The sequence below is a fragment of the Gorilla gorilla genome, chromosome 1 (genome assembly GCF_029281585.2).
Source record: "Gorilla gorilla gorilla isolate KB3781 chromosome 1, NHGRI_mGorGor1-v2.1_pri, whole genome shotgun sequence".
NCBI classification, from domain to species: Eukaryota; Metazoa; Chordata; class Mammalia; order Primates; family Hominidae; genus Gorilla; species Gorilla gorilla.
This window is the reverse complement of record NC_073224.2, coordinates 158,388,046-158,402,886: the sequence shown is the minus strand read 5'-3', so window position 1 is coordinate 158,402,886 and position 14,841 is coordinate 158,388,046. Positions and strand designations below refer to the sequence as shown.

At 38.4% G+C, this 14,841-nt stretch overlaps 1 pseudogene; it reads right to left on the bottom strand.

The window, feature by feature from the left end:
- Positions 1-10,065: 10,065 nt before the first annotated feature.
- On the bottom strand, positions 10,066-10,422 carry LOC101132097 (small ribosomal subunit protein uS10-like; annotated as a pseudogene).
- Between the last annotated feature and the right edge of the window lie 4,419 nt (positions 10,423-14,841).

The following is a 14,841-nucleotide window of genomic DNA, read 5'->3' as shown; positions in this document are numbered from 1 at the left end:
TAAACATGTATTCTATTATGTTACACCATTACAGATTATTATTAATGTCTTGTTTCCAATTTTAGGCAATTTTGGTATAATCCAAATCTATATATTAGCCAGGGTAGAGGGTTTTGCTTGAGGTAGTTGACATTATATAGTCCAAAGCACAGGAAGAAGTAAAACGTATCTGTAATCTTCACCCATTTCCAAACAGAAGGGAATCATCGGGCCAATTCTTCTATTGTGCGCCCTCCTTCTTCATGCAGAGATTCCTTTGAAGTCAGAGGGAGATGAAGGAGCTGAGGCTGAGAATGTGGCTGGAGGAAAAAAAAAAAGAATATTATTAGGCCAGAGTCTCATAACCGTGATTTATGCCACATTAACCATCGGGTTTGCTATAATGCAGGGCCTTTTTATTATCGTTTTTACCTTCTAGTTTAATCAAGGATCACTAATACAACTTTTAATAATATACTGGGGTTGAAAAAATATGTTTATTTGAACTCCCTTAGGTGAGATTCACAACCCAGCCCCTCAAAAATGTAAAGAAATAATTTTATTTAGAAAAAGCTAAAAATGTAAAAAGCATCACTTTCTGCTTGTATGTAAGTCTAGATGAAGCAGAAAAACTGACCAATTAAATTGGCATTCAGAGTGAGTACAGCACAGAGAGGAAGTTATGAAGGAGGTGGGGATTTATTTACTTGTCAAGCAATTTTCTCTCACTTTCTCCTTACTTCCTACCACCTTCAAAGAGAGAGAAAATGTTAGCTTGCATTTATGTCACCAAGCTAAAAGTTTATTTATTAACCCTCCTTTGTTACAAATCACAGGGAGCATGAATGTATTTGAGTGCATAGAGGGAAAGTTATCTAATTCAAGCAATGATGGACTGACGCTGTGGAGAGTCATTAGACTTAGGTGAACAGACAGCTGTCCAGAGACTCTTCAGTTTCAAAATCGCCAACAAGAGGAAAATGACTGAAGACAGGAGCAAGGACAGAACCAATCAACTTGTCAGGCTGCGAAGCTATCTAAGAACAAGACAAGTTCTTCCTTCAATTAACATACATTATTTAAGAATAATGCTAAGCCATATGAGAGATAGTAGATGTACAAAGACAAATCACATGATTCTTAGAACATTCAAAGTTGTGTGGAAGTGAAAAACATGTTAATAAACAATAACAAAGAATATGACAAGCATCATAATACAAGTGTGTACTTAGTGCTATGAGAAGACAAAGAAGGGAGTTATTAATACCTCTTTGAGTTTGGAAAGAGGTATTGGATTGGTGAATAATAATTTCACAAAAAAGTTAATAAATTAAGCTGCATCTTAAAGTATAAGTAGGTATTCATCAAGCAGAAAAGGAAGAAGTGGCCATTCCAGGCAGAAGAAATAATGTAGACTGAAACCAAAGCATGTCTTATTCAGGGAAGAAGAAGTTGTTGACTATGACTATAGCATATGGTATACAGGCTGTGTGGTAGGAGGAAGAGTCTATCATAATTCAGCTCCAAATTGCAGCCCAATAAACAAAGCCTTGTATGTTATGCTAAAGAGTGGGGACTTCATCCAGGAAGCAGTGGAAAGTCACCAAAATGTTTAAGCAGGGGAGTAACATGATAAGAATCGTGTTTTAAAAAATAGCTGGCATCAGTATAGAGGAAGGCTTGGAGAATGACAAGAATAGAATCGTTTTTATGAGTTATAGAGAGGTTGAGAATTGAAAATGTGAGTCTTTGCTATGATAATAAATTAAGGAGGGATTTTAGGTTTAGGAGGTATAATTAAAAACAAAACGAAACTGGCAACCTCAATACATACAGCCTTTCATGTGCATACTATCAGGTTTGGGTCAGAGTGATATGGGTAGAAAAAATATGTTTCCAGTATAGTTAATAGTAGAAGATGGGTGCTTAAGTCAGAATCCCTAGAAGCAGGGACCGAGAGTAAAGTTGTTCTGAAAATGATTTACAAAGGGAGTGCTCTCGGGTGGAGGGAAACAAGAGGAGCAGAATAGGCAGAAGCAGGGAAGAAGGTAGCTAAGAAGGATGAAAACTGGCTGTAGCTGAGCCTGCTCCTTTGGGGAGCTCTAGAGCTTATATTGTACCACAGAGTTAGCTCCTCTTATCCCCAGGGAGGATAATTCTCAGGTAAGTTAGCTTGGTTCAGCTGAGGGCTAATCTTTGGGAAGGAGAGAGCTATGAGCTGTTAGCAGCCAAAAACACTTACAGCCGCTGGGGAACAAGAAGGACGCCAATAGCAGCCACTGCAGGCCACCCCTTGCACTCCTCAGAACCACTTGCTTCTGACATTTAGTTTACTCCATTCAGGCACAGCAACTTCAGGATTCTGGTTAGTCACATGTCCTGGGCTCATGTATAAGATAAAGATGAGTAAAACAAACTGTAGCTTCCACTGCTGCAGTGTGTCCCAAGCCCGTAACGTAATCATCATCTACCCCTTCATCACTCTTCCAGATGTTCCTCCTTATGGGTGACTACTTCTGCAGGTCTAGATGGATTGTCTGAAGGCATAAGCCACATTCTCATAACTTAGGAGTCTAAGCACCTGATTACCAGGCCCTAATCTGGTTAGGGTTGCTGTACTTGCCTGTTACAGTTAAACAAGGCATGGGAATACCAAGATGCGGCTCAACAGATCACTTGAGTGACAAACACATTGCTCCCTGTCTCTAACATGTAGCAGCATTTCTGCCTCCTCCTGATAATCAGGTCATTTATCCTGCCAATACAGTAACTTTTTGTGCCAACTAGTCTATTGGCATAAGGAGCTCAAAGTAATCTGGCAATAGCCATAGCTTTAAGTTTACTGAGACTTTTCCTAGATCCCCTAGGTGGAAGTTTCCCTCCTGTGGGACTTAGGACCTCTAGACTCACAAAACCTGAAGTTGCAGGAATGGGTCCCTGAGAGTGATGGTTGAGTGGAGTTCTTATTTTTACTCTTTGATTCCTGTACTCATGTATTCTAATCATTGAGGACAGAGAACCATATAGTATCTGTTGCTTTAAAGTGCACACTATACTCTGAAAGATAATACTTATCCCCATAGGATGCCATCTCTAAGCTGGTGCTGTAACTGGGCTAGCATGTGGTAGGACCAGTGAACTCCACGAGCATGTGCCCATTGCCATACCTCCTTTTCTATAAAGTGAGTTCCTTGGTCCAATTAACGTGATTTTATCCATATGGTCCACAAAGATGATGCCCTGTAGAATGTCTATACAGTCCCAATCCCTACAGACTATATTTGGACCAAGCTGGAGAACTCACATAACCCTGGGACAAGATCATGACTCTTGTTATTAATCAATATGAATGCAAGCTGCTTCTGATCCCCCCTCCCTAATGGGTATTAAAAATAACACATTTGCCAGAACAATAACCACATATCTTGTATCTGGTTAACTTGCCCTAGTAAATATATCACATGCAGCATAACAGCTGTGATTGAAACTACAACTTTGTTCAGTTGGCAGTACTCTGCTCAGAACTCCATGATCCATCTAATTTGTGTATGGTCTAGATTGCTCAGCTATGTGCAGAAAGAGGACCTTCACCTATGTATCCTTTAAATCTTTGAGACTATCTATCTATTTTGAGAGTAGTATTTATTTATTTATTGCACTAATCTGTGCAATTTTCCTCAGGATGTGGTAACTGGTTTTGATTTACTAACTTGACCATAGAGGATAGTTTTAAAGACTTCCACTTTGATAGTACAATAGTTGGTCAAGAAAACAATGGGAGAATTCATCAACCTCTAACTGGCTCATGCCAATTATACATTCAAGGACTAGAAAAATGATCATTAAATGAGTGTGTAAACCCAGTAGAACCACTGTGAAATAAGTCTAGATCAGAACTCCATTTATTTCCTGACACTTACATGACCATACTCTAACAAGCGGCCCATGGTGGTGCTGTCAGCATCAACTCATATCTTAATATCTACCAATCCTAAAAAGATCTGAGCATTCCCTTTGTTCCAGTGTGCAGTTTTCTGAGTAAATACTCTTGGTCCTTTTGGGGAAGAACTGAAGAGTCACACACTTACTATAATGTTGCAGTTCCTGTCTCATGGAGACCCAGCATCTCCTTCAGTCAATAGTTTCTGGGTAAGAGAACTCACTCAGGTATGAAGACAAGGCAAGAAATTATGACTTTCCATTGAGACATCTGATCTCAGCCTTTTGCTCCTTATTTTCTATCTCTTTTGATTATGTGTATGAACCAATACCCTTGTTGGTGACTCACGTATCTTGCCCTTTCACATAGTAACCATTTCCATGGATACCTTAGGACAGTTCCCACCCCCACCCACACAGCAGCCATTTCAACCCAGTTTCCCATTGTGGTGACTGCACTCACTTTGCTTCTGACAATTAAGTGCTTCCCTGTGGCCCCTGTTAATCAGGAATCCTACCATCCCCCTTGCTACAACGGACCCCAGTCTTTTAATCACATGTCCTTCTATCCCTGGTTTAAGAAGGACTATGCTTCTCCACAATGTTGGAATCTCTCTGATCAGCAAATTCTTCATCATGTTAATAAACAGCATGTCCTCCAAGCTCTCCTAAGGAACATAGATATGGATATTTCTATCTTCCATAATGAACCCATTTTTGCATGCTCAGTTTTTTTATTGGTTTATTTCTTTCTCCACAATCTATTACTATAGTGCCAGGATCTCTACTTCATTTCATGTGACCCATTACTTTTTCCAAGCTACCGAGAGCTATCCCAGTCTTACATTAGACCTATCGTATAAGACTTTGCTAGGTATTAAATCTTGTGTTACAACAGAACAACCCCATATGAGAAAAGTGTCCATTACATAGCTTTATATTCTGCCAGGACCCTCAGGATCCACTCCCAGGCATACTCTTTGAGCATACATGCAGTCAAGTCCTAGATATCATGTGGAGTGTGTAACTCATTTCCTTCCTTAGCAGACCATCAATTCCCTAGCTGGGTCATGCTGAAATGTGGCCCAAATTATCAGTCTGACTTCCATGAGGGAAAGTACAGGCAGATCTGAGGATTGTCTTATAAGGCATCTGCCTCATTTGAGACCTTGGCATAGTCTTCATGAAAGAAGCTTTCTCTTCCAACAAGAGAAAAGGGGGCTTACTAGCCATTTCTGTGAGCCACACATGTTCAGGGGACAATGTAGTTGTAAGGTGCTCATCTACTCAGATATCCCTATCCCATACTTCAGGGTACTACTCCTTTTTTTCAGAGTCCTAAATTTTGCACAGGAAGCTTGCTTAGGCTGAGAATTTAGCCTCCTTTAAAGTTCTTCCACTTCTGCAAATGAGCCATGAGCCTGATCTCCAAATCTGTCTGCTTTCTAGCTACAAGAGAAGACTGTCTCTTTAAATGATGCTAATAAGGTTTTCTGACTATCACATTTTGCTTTAAATGCCAAATAATAGAACTGAGTCTGTGTATTAAGCAGACTCTAAGATGGCTCCCAGTAAGCCTTGCCTTGTAGTGTTCATGACATTGTGTAATCCACTCCCTTAAATGTGGGCTGGCTTTGTGACTTATGTTTAACCAGCAGAATATGACAAAAGTGACGGGACATCACTTCCATTATTAAGCTACATAAGATTGTCACTTCCTTCTTGCTACCAGAATCCCTCTCTTGCTGGCTTTGATCAATTAATCTGCCCTATTGGAGTGCCCCATGTGGCAAGAACCTGAGGATGGCCTTCAGCGAATAGTTCACAAGGAGCTGAATCCTGTCAACAATCACATAAGCTTGAAAGTGGATACTTCCCCAGTTGAGCCTTCTGGTGACACCCTAGCCTTAGATGGTACCCAGATAGCAGCCTTGTAAAATACTCCAAAGCAGAGGACTTAACTAAGACATCCCTGGACTCCTGACCCATAAGAACATGGAGATAATAAGTGTGTGTTGTTTTAAGCTGCCTAACTTGTAATAATCTGTGACAAAGCAATAGATATCTAATACAGCCTGTTATTTTATCTCTTCAATGCATCAGTGATATTTAGCAACAATTAGCCATATCTTTAGAGTTCCAATTTCCCCATACCTCTCAAAGCCAGAGACATTGCATCAGCTACTACATCCTCTTCTACCTATATCTCAACCCAGTTTGCTATCATGGGTGAAAATTTTAGCCAGAGGTAGGCAAATGTTTTCTGGAAAGAACCAGATGGTAAATGTTTTAGGCTTTGAGATCATATGGTCTCTGTCTCAAATACTCAATTCTGTCTAAAAATTGTTAAATGAATGTGTTCCGATAAAATGTTATTTACAAAAAGAAGTGAGTTCGGTTTGGCCTACAGCCATAGTTTGCTGACCCCGATCTTATCTTAACAATCTCCCTGCTATATGATGCCAGGGACTAACAATAATGCATCTACCACCAGTGATAAGAGCCTTATTGCCATCCACCTCCTGAATCTCAGCTTAGTCTCTGCTTCTTAGGACCCTTCCAGTGTCATTCAACTTGACTTGGGATCTCTAAAAGCAGAAACTAAGAGAAGGATTCTTATAAAACTAATTTATTGAGGGAGTGCTTTCAGAGAAGGGGAAGGAAGGAGAGGGCAATGGAAGAAAGCTAAGCAAGAAGTATGTTCAGCTGAAAACTGTGAGAGCTTGGTCCTACAGGAAGCTCTGGAGCACCAGAGGTCAATTCGCCCTTATAGTATGTGTGTAGGTATGGGGAAGGGGGTGTAGGGGTGGGGAAGCGGGTGCAGGCAGGGAAGGAAGAGCTTTCATATTCCTTATATCAGTAAAGTATTGGCTGTTGGCTGCCTGGGCGGGGGAATGGCCCAAGTAAAGCAATTTCCCTTCTCAGGGAAGGGAAGTAGCTGGGTATGGGTACTTTCCTATTCCTTCTTTGGGACAACCCATTTATCCCAATTACATTTCTGTTTATGACCTAGAAGCATTTTCATTAATTTCTAAGAAATAGAAATAGGATGGTCAAAATACAAAGAATATTAATAATGCCAAAAAGGATGCAAAATAATTCCTGTTCATTATGGTTTTGTATTTGATAGGTGTTATCACTTTTCTTAGCCCATTTGTCAAAACCAGAACTAACATAGTCAAAGTGAACAGAATGGAATGAGAGTTTGGGGAGCAATTACAAGAAACATGTGCAGTAGCAGGATGAAACACAAATAGCTCAAAGTTCTCCTATCACCTGGCGCTCACTATTAAATAGTGTAATAACAATCACCCTAGAGATGAGCTGCTTCAGTTTCTATCCCACGCTATCCCTTACTGGAGCTGTAAACTTGGGTAAGATATTTAAATTTCTGTGCCTCCTCAGTTTCCTAATCTGTAAATTGGGGTTAATGCTAGTATCTACCTCATGAGATCACTGTGGGCAAAAATGAACTAATATGTGAAGTGTTTACAATAGTATTTAGTGCATAGTGTACACTGAGCATTGGCTTGATTATTGCTGATGTTCCATTATTTGTGATCACTCACTTATCTACTATCTTATTTAAATGTAGCTTTTTCAGCGTACCTTAATTTGGGTTTTGGGCTCTATTACCTCTTATTCCTATGCTTTGAAATATTTGAAAATATAGTTAGAATAGTCTACTGTCAGCAAAAATTCAAGTCTCTTTCCTAGACCCCAGGGAAAATTCTGCAAAAAGCCATATTCTTGAGTTCCTTCTGTAGACAAACAGTTAAAAGTGTACCTATGCTTCTAAGCAAAAACCATTAAAAAAGAGTATCTCTACCCACATCTGAGGTGATTATCCTTTAGTAATGAATCTAAAGAGGCTCCAATTTTTTGTAAGGTAAAATGACGCCTAAATTTTGCGAAGTTTGTTGGCATGGCTGACCACAAGCAAGAAGCTTCGGAGACTTCAAAAATAGAGGCTGCTATATATTTCTGCACATAGATAGACAACTATGTATGTATGTAGAAACACATAAAGAATATTGTTTATTATATGTTTATATACACTGGCTCAGGAGAGTATAAGCTTCCGATTTTTAGATTTATAAATATACTTTTGAATCTATAATAATGCAGAGTACAAGATTTTGTATGTTGGAGACAGATGAAATATATCTGATCCCCATCATCTGCCTGGCACTTCTACTTCTCTTCATCTTTATAAATTTTAAAGAAAATAGGAATCAAGCAACTATGGAGATTTGGAAGAAAGATCACAATTATTTGACGAGTGAAACATCTGGAAAGGGATCATGGCCTCATTATCTTTCAAAAATAGTTAATGAAACTCTTCTTTTAGTTCACTGAAGAATTCAAAGTGGAAATGCTTCATCAAACATTAACTAAGAAAATGCATGCCAATGCTTTGGATAAGGCAAGTTGTCATTCTGCTCCATAAATATTTATCCTGCAGATGGTTTTTGAAACTACCAGTTTCCTTATTATAAGGAAAAGTTAAGTTAGTATATTTATTTTAGATTATATTACAGAACTTTTCAACAGTTGGGATTTTTAAAAACATTTATTCCATTCCTTTTCCTATTTAAAATCAGTGGCTTGAATTGAACAAATCACAACGTAGTTAGAATTCTCACACTTATCAGGTGAAAGATTGGTCTCACCTATTACGTGTCTTCTTGACAATGTAAAAATCCATTTAAAAAATTAGAAATATCTTGAAATCCTACCTTTCAGAAAGAAAATATTTAAAAATTGGTAAGCCATTGGACAGCAAACAGCTTTTGAAAAACAATTACATTGAAAAAGTAAATCGTTTTCAATCCAAATGTGATTGTGCCTTTCTGGTTTTAAAATGTATTCTTTTATAAGAATATAATAGAATAAGTCGCAACTGGTGTAAAGTGAAGCAGCAAACACATTTAATATAAACACACTGCATTGTGTCTATTTGATTCAATCACCAAACACTTATTGAGCACTGACTAGATGTCAGGAACTGACAGGTGCTAAGAAGGCAAAAATGAAATGGTGGTTACTGCCTTCAGGGAACTCCTAGTCTAATGGAGGTGACAGACACCTCTACAGCTATCTATAATAGAGTGTGACATGTGCTATGCTAGCAGCGCCAGCTAAGTATTATAGGAGCGAAGGGGCAGGGGATGGGAAGTAACCTCCTGAATCCAGTTTAAAATTGAGAAATGCAATACTTTTTATGAACCAAGGATCCCAAAGAAAGTCAGTCAATATATAAATGAAGATAAACAAAAGCCTTTGAGGGAACAAATTTAGAGGACAATTCTTAACTGTACCTTCCAAGTAAACATGGGAGTAATAACATTTAGAGAATTGAAAGATTGTGAACAATGTGCCTATTTTTACATCTCAAGAGTATTTTTGCAGGACATAAGTTGTGACTGTAATGACAGACTTCTGTGCAGTGGCATTCCTATAACTGCTATGAATGTACTCAACTTCATTAAAATCATTAACAATTACCAAATCACTCAACATGGCAGTCAACCACATGCTAAAACTAAATTTGCACCTAAGTATATTCAGTACTGGGGCAAATGCGGTCAAAATTGATTAACATTTAAGAAAATTACAATGTCACAAAACCTGAAGTGCCAAGTTTTTCATTCCGTTAATAAAACTTACTTAGTTTGGCAAGATATAAATAATTACATGAGCCTGCAATATGAATGTATTGACTTAGCATTTGCTTAGCTCTTTGGGCTATTAAATAATAGTTCTATATCTGAGTGTCTTAGTCCATTTAGGCTGCTATAACAGAATGCTATCGACTAGGTGGCTTATAAGCAACAGAAATTTATATCTACCAGTTCTGGAAGCTGAGAAATCCAAGAGCAAGGCGCCAGCAGATTCAGCATCTGGTGAGGGCTGCTTCCTGGTTCATAGGCAGCTAGCTGTCTTCTCCTTGTCCTCACAGGGCAGAAGGGGTGAGGGAGCTCTCTGCGGCCTCTTTTATAAGAGCACTGTTCCCATTCATGAGGCCTCTACCCTCATGACCTAGTCACCTACTGAAAGTCCCACCTTCTAATGCCATCATAGTGGGAACTAGGATCTTTTTTTTTTTTTTTAACAACTGGTAATCAATTTATTAAAATAGTTGACTTAAGCATCCGCAGTGGTGACTTCCACTTTATACTCCTGGCTCAATACTGAAGTCATCTGCTTAACAATCTCAAAAGGACTGTGCAAGTCAATGAGTCGCTTGTGGATTCTCATCCCGAAATGATCCCATGTCTTAGAACCTTCACCACAAGGATTTTTTCTTGTAGTGATTCTCAAACTCTTGGTAGGCATTCAAACTGGTCCTTTCACTTTGAGATTCTTTTCCTTTCCTCCTCTGATCAAGACAGCTCACACCTTCTCCAGATATTTTACATTGCAGCTCGTTAGAGTGATTCGAATTCAGTGAATTGTCACCTCCGGCTCCAAGGGTGTTTTTCCTGTATCCTTAAAAGCCATGGCTGCTGCGCGGCTCCCTGACCGACTTGTTCCTTGGCAAGAGAGAACAGCGGTGAGTCAGGAGAAGGAGCGGGCGGATCAGAGCTCCGCACCACCTACGACCGTGTCTTCCTCAAAGAGGGAAACTAGGATCTTAATTTATGAATTTTTATTTCCAGAATCCCTAGATTTTACTTTTTTTTTTTTTTGGACAGGTTTCTGAGTGAGGTGATTAAAATGTATCAAGCAACAGAAACTTTTGGCACAACAAATTTTTTTCCTGAAAAATTCCCCGCACATTTGCTTTTGAGAGGTAACACACAGGATTAAGTAGTCGCTAGCTTTCTGCCTTAATATTTGTGTTGGCTTTTGGGTGATGAGTGGACACGGCTATGTACAACGGCTGCTTCTTGAACTCTACCGTCTGCCTGTCCCCCATCTGTCTGTCTTTGGTTAGTAAGATGGTTTTGCCTTATCTTTTTGAATATTTGAATAACATGATTAAATTTTTAAAGAATTCTACAAAATAAGGATTTAAGCACAGTCCCTGCCCTGTGAATTTATAAGATAATGAAAAGGCACCTTCCAAACAAAGAAAAGATGGAAAGATATTCTTCCTGAGAAAAGTATGTAACAATAGGGAAAAGCCAGTCGTCTCTTCTCTAATCCTTTGCCTTTGACATCTGTCATTTGGGGGAGAGGGTTATGTGGGTGTTGGGTGGTGTTACAGTAGCAGTTAAAAAGTTCTCTTCATCCTGTGATACTGATTCTCTACCCTTTGTCAGTAACTTCCTATCTTACATATTACTTTCAGATATTTTCTCTCTTTAGCTTACCACCAATGAATTATATTTGCTACAAATATAATTCTTTCTACAAAAGCAGAAAGTGCATATGAAAAAATAAAGAAAAAAATTATATTTGCTAATATTTTACATGTTTGAATTAAAGTTTAAAAAACAATAGCAACAGCAGTAATGATAAAAACGTGAATTTATTTAGTGTTTCACAATTTTCAAAGCATGTGTACGTATATTATCTCATTTGATCCTCATAATAACCATATGGATAGGTAGAACAGGCATTATTGTTTTCATTTTACACATGAGAAAATTAAATACCTTAACTGGGTTACCCCAGAAATGTAAGACAAAGATTCAAATGCAAATCCCATTGTTCCTCAACTTACAATGGGGTTACATCCGGATAAACCCATCTTAAGCTGAAAATATTATAAGTCAGAAATGCATTTCATACCCCCAATAAACCCATCAAAAGGTTGTAAAATCTTAGGTCAAACCACTGTAGGTCAGTGATTGTTTGTATTTTACTTGAGCTGATCCCCAGAAACATTGATAGGGAGTGTGGAATGAGTCAGAAGGGAAGAAAACCAATAGAAGATGTGTTTTCAAGGTGGTTTCCAATTTGGCAGTTCAGTCGTGCTGGGGAGCTATGAAAGCTGGTACACAATGCTGCCCAGTGTTAGCTCAATTAAGGGGTAAAGAAGCTGGAATATTTATCTACCAACTCTCCACCTATCTTTGGTTGAAGTCTGCCTCCAGAGGTAACAACTGTAGTGTACTTCTGGTTTGCATTTTTTGGTAAACTGAGCATATTCTCAGAGCCAGAAAAAAGTCCTCACTCCCAGAATCACAGATGTTCAGAGTAAGCAGCTTTCAATGTGCAGAGGTGAATGATGGGTGGGGTAGAATGGTCTCGGTTAGCCAAACGCAACAAGGTTAAGCAATTTATCCAACCAGAGTTACACAGCTAATATTGGCAAGACCATGAAGGGACTTAGGCCTTTGGCTGTTTGGGTAGATTCCTGGATAGAGTAAAATAGATGTCATTTCTTGTTCTCAAACTGTAGGTTAGGAAAGAGAGTAGATAAGAGAGAATATATTAAGCGTGAAAAAATATTGTTTCTAAAGTTCTTACAATAATTGAAATTTGTTCACCCTGTACATATAATAAAATTATTCAAAACCTGAAGATTTTATAGAATGCAAAGAAATATCAATATATGGACCTTTACATAGCAAACATGCTAATACTCTGCCAATACACATTGCCAAGGTTTTCAGTCCAATTGGTGGTATTTTGCTAAGGACACTGAAACAAATTTTTGTATTTACAAGTGCCATAACATGTTTAAAGGACATGTATATTGCAGAAAATTATGACACACAAGTGGTCAGGGAAACATTATGTGGAAAAGTCCCAGCTGATGTGTATGTTATCGCTAAACAGCCTCTTCACATTGGCACTCACGCCTCAGTTTCACAGTTGTGAAATATTTGCATACAGATGTGAAGGTATTCTTGTGGCTTCCTCAATAAACCAGAATGGGGCTTTATGCACCCCTGAGTTTTCAATTAATGTTGTTGACAGAATGAATGGCTATTTATGCCATGAGCCTTTCATGTTCATTCACGGTACACAATACCTAAGTCTTAAAGATCTCATCTAAATGCCTCCCCTCTTGGGAGGGTGCTTATGGATTCCATTGTATATATAGGGTAGCATAAGGTTCAATGATTCTATCTAATCAGCAGAGTGGACCTTACATTTTAGCAAAGGCCACTGAAGCCTTTGTTCTGCAACAGGGCATTATCCTACAACTTCTTACAATAAGTTGAATGTCTGTTTGTCCAAAGGTCTTAGGCAACCAATGCCTGAACTTCACTTTCCCAAGTATGCATTTCTGTCCTCACCACACCCCAACACTCATATTTTTGGGAAAAGGATACCTACACAGGAAAATCATTTTTCTATGTGTAGTGAGCCCTTAGTACACTCATCCATTTGACTGTGGTGAATAAGGGCCTGGAACATGGTTGGAGCCCAATAAATGTTTGCTGAATTTAATCCAACAAGAAAGAAACAGCACTACCAGCCCTGGCCCCTGTGTACTCTAAGATATCAATAACAGTTCCTGGAGGCAGAAGGTAAAAGTGAGTGCCTCCTTTACCCCACCTATTCAACAGTCTCCTCAAGCAAAAGGAGTGTGTAAATGTTGTCTGAGAAAGATTTTCATGGTAGATGAATGAAATTCCAACTTTCTTCTTGGGTGAAAAATAATTCCAGTGATAATGGAATTAGAATTTCATTGGGTTTAATCATTATTAGTTAAAATCAACATAATAATTCATCTTTCCATACAGTTTAATTTTTTTAAAAAAATTCATCATCATCTATTGTTAACCGCACATTGGTCCTATGAAGCAGCTGAGGATTGCTGTCTCCATTTTTCAGATGAGAAAACCGAGGCTCATTAAGCTTAAGTGATGTCCATTTAGGTGACATCAGAGACAGGGATACAAATGCAGGCTTATCAGATGTAATCTAAAATAACACATTTTAAAAGTTCCAACTATGTTTCCCAAGTTTTGAGACTCCATATGAAAAATACAGGCATGTTTCTTTACTTCTGCAAAGCAAATTAAATGTGTAGCCCATGCATTACTGATGTCTATTATTTTCGTTCCTAAGAAGTATGTGTATCAAATTGGCTTTACAAGAGAAACTGTATTAAAACAACTTGTATTTACATGTCTTTTTAGTTTACACTTGAGCGTTTATTTTTCTGCTAACTTTAAGACAGTAATATGTGATGCTATTTTCAAAATCAGACATGCTGGTGACTCTTCCAGAGCATAGATCAGTGTTTGTACTTAAGATGTCCAGCCTGGAATAGGACTGTACCATTAAAGGCACATGTGCAAATAAGTAAAGACTGCCAGACCAAATGGATGCCAAAGCCTTGAATTGTAAACTAACCCCGGAGGAACTTTTAGAATTGTTAGAACATTTGCCCATTATTTCTAGAAGAATCTCAGTGGCTCTAATCCATCTCAAACTTCTTCTCAGTATAGCTCATTTCCTCTTGAAATTTGTCTTCTGTTCTATGGCCAGCATAGACAAGAAGGGGCAGACAGGCCTAGAGTAGACCCCAGGCCTCTTAGACCTAACTTAGGGCAAACGCAGAGAGATGCCCCAGGCAAATATGCACAGGGCTCTCAAGAACACCAGCAGCAGGGCAAACTGCTGCCTGATTTGCAGTTCTGCACTCTATCAGAATTTTATATCTGGAAGATAATAATTTAGAGACTAATACAACATGCTCATTGAATAGATTAGGAAATGTGTTTCTCAGAATTTGAATGACTTGCCCTAGTTCAGTGGTAGAATGAGAGATAAAACATGCCACTCAGAGTGGAATAAAATATATTTGTTTGTGTAAAAACCTGACATTAATCAAGACAGACTAGTGGTGTAGCTGGAGGACCACACTTTAGATCACAAGATTTCTAAGTAAACTTTGATTTACTTAAAAACCTTGAGATAGAATATCAGTTTGGCTACCTTGCCTAAATAATGAAGTTAATATTTATTTCTGGAAGGGCTTGGATCTATCATCTAAAGTCTTAAATCCTATTC